We start from the raw sequence: 2,522 nt of genomic DNA on the forward strand, positions 1-2,522 counted from the left end.
CTTGAGTTACATCATGATTAGTGAGTAGATTAGTTTTTAGGGAGAAGGGGAAGCATGCTTGATTTATGATTTGTGCTAGTTGATGATCATTTATTGAATGAATTGTTGCAATTAAATTTGTTGACATAGTTTTGCATGTGATTAATTAGATTAGGAGTGATCAACCTATAAGATTAATCTAGATTGCATTGCAATTCTTAATGACATGAACCATCAATTTGAGAATTGCTTTAATTGATTGAGTTTGATTGTGATTTTCCTTGATTAGCCATTCATAGTGACCCCTAGCTAGGCATATAGGAGATAGATTTTGGATTCTTTTGATTGCTTCTATTGTTTGTCCTTTGTAATGCTTGAATCAATTGAATGAACTATCAATTAGCATGATTATTGAACTTGCATGTGGAACCCATATCCCTAGTGTTTAGTTTCTTGAATTACTTGATCAATCTAGCTTTGTTACCATAGTACCAACCATTTTCTCACTACAATCTTTGAAGTAGCTTGACCTAGGCTATAGTTGGTACCTACTCACTCCTTTGGGTTCGACCCTTGACTTGCCTTATACTCGTATTAGGTTGGTTAAGGTTGTATAAATTGTATTTAATCTAGGGATAGACAATTGACGACGCGTTTATTCCTTTAGCAAAATGGCGCCGTTGCCGGGGAGTGATATTGGTGCTTTCTTTAGTTGTTGAGTCTACTTCACTTTAATTGAAAAATACAAAAATATTTTATTTCTTTAGGCTACATTTGTAGCCGTGTTACTAATATTTTCATTGAGTTTTGCATGCATAGAGCTCGTGATCGATTGATTGTGCCTTTTGACCCGGTAATCGAAAGGACACTCTCAAGGAGAAGAATTGCTAGTCGATTCTTGGAGTTTAGTACCCTAAGCGAAGAAGGATTTGAAGACGAAGAACTAGGCATGGGAGATAACCCGAGAGTTTCTTTGAAAGAATTGGGAATTCCCAGTGCGTACAAGTTTGAGAGTGGAATTGCTCCACCTAAAACACCGGCAAATGATTTCGAAATTAGGTCGGCGATGATGGCCTTGATCGAGAGGAGACAATATAGCGGAGCTAAGAATGAGAGTCCGTTGAACCATATCAAAGAGTTCGAAAAGTATTGCAATACTATCAAAGTAAACAGAGTTTCTCAAGAGTTTATCTGGCTAAAGTTGTTTCCCTTTTCTCTCGTAGGCCGAGCCTTGGAGTTGTTGGACAAGGAGGTAAAGCCAAACTCCCTAAGAACATGGGACGAAGTCACCAAGGAATTCTTGTCCCGGTATTACCCACAAAAGAAAAAGGCGGAGGCTAGAGCTTTGATTCAAGGGTTCAAGCAAAGGCCTAATGAAAGCTTTTACGAAGCATGGGAGAGGTATAAAGAGTACCAAAGGGAGTGTCCCCACCACAAAATTCCAACCTATCAAGTCATTCAAATTTTCTACGGTGGCCTAAGTCCCCAAGGCAAATCATGCCTTGATGGGGGAGCCGGAGGTCCCATTATGAATAGGACGGAGGAAGAAGTGGTGGACATTATTGAGGATGTGGTGAAGTACTATAGAGATTGGCAAGATGGTGAGAGGGATTCAACTAGCAAGAGTAGCACTTCAGTGTACTCTATAGACCATCTAAATGCGATCAACAACCTATCCTCACAAATGACAAACTTGGTAAAAGAAATGACCGCAATCAAGGCTAAATTGGAAAGCTCTACTTCTTCTCAAGCTTCAAATCTTCCCTCCCAATTTAATGGGAGAGGTACTCTTTCTAAATCTCAACCCCCTCCCTCCTCAAATAATATGCCTAGTGGTTTCTTGTTTTGTGATGCATGTGGATCTTATGATCATGACTCTTGTAATTGCCCTCATGCTTCTCCGGAATATGGTGATGAATTTGATAGCAATGAGAGTGAAAATGTGAACTATGTGTCATATAATAATGTTCAAAGGTTTGATAATAAAAGGGGTCAATGGAATAGGAATTACCAAAACCAAGGTAATTTTGACAACTATAACCAAGGTGGTGGTTATAGAAACCAAGGGAACCAAGGTTCTCGTGGTAACCATAACAATCAAGGTTATAGTAGTCAAAATCAAAACCAAAATTATGGTAATCAAAACCAAAGTTATGGAAATCATAACCAAGGTAGTGGCAACCATAATCAAGGTTATGGTCAAAATCAAAATAGGGGTAATTGGAACAATCAAGGTAGGGGCAATTTTCAAAATAATTCTCAAAGGGGTCCCCCACCCGGATTTTTTCCAAAGACTTAAGGTGAAAATTTCTGTTCACAACCTTCTTCTTATAGGACTAATTTGGAAGAAATAATTGAAAATCAAACCAAGTTGTTGAACAAATACATGGCTGTTAGTGACAAGAAATTTAATGAGATGATGACCCATAACAAAATGCTCGAAAAACAAATTTCTCAACTTGATAATGCTTTGAAAGACCAAGAAAGCCCTTCTTCTTACCTTCCCAAGGCCTAGATCCCAAGAAACCTGTGAATGCTATTGT

General features: G+C 38.3%; 1 non-coding gene across 1 annotated transcript; it reads right to left on the reverse strand.

The window, feature by feature from the left end:
* Positions 1-1,313: 1,313 nt before the first annotated feature.
* Positions 1,314-1,419, reverse strand: LOC145608445 (small nucleolar RNA R71). Its single transcript, XR_014105811.1, has one exon. It is a non-coding gene; the product is annotated as a small nucleolar RNA R71 (small nucleolar RNA).
* Positions 1,420-2,522: the final 1,103 nt, after the last annotated feature.

Source organism: Chenopodium album, chromosome 2 (assembly GCF_948465745.1).
Source record: "Chenopodium album chromosome 2, dcCheAlbu1.1, whole genome shotgun sequence".
Taxonomy (NCBI): Eukaryota; Viridiplantae; Streptophyta; class Magnoliopsida; order Caryophyllales; family Amaranthaceae; genus Chenopodium; species Chenopodium album.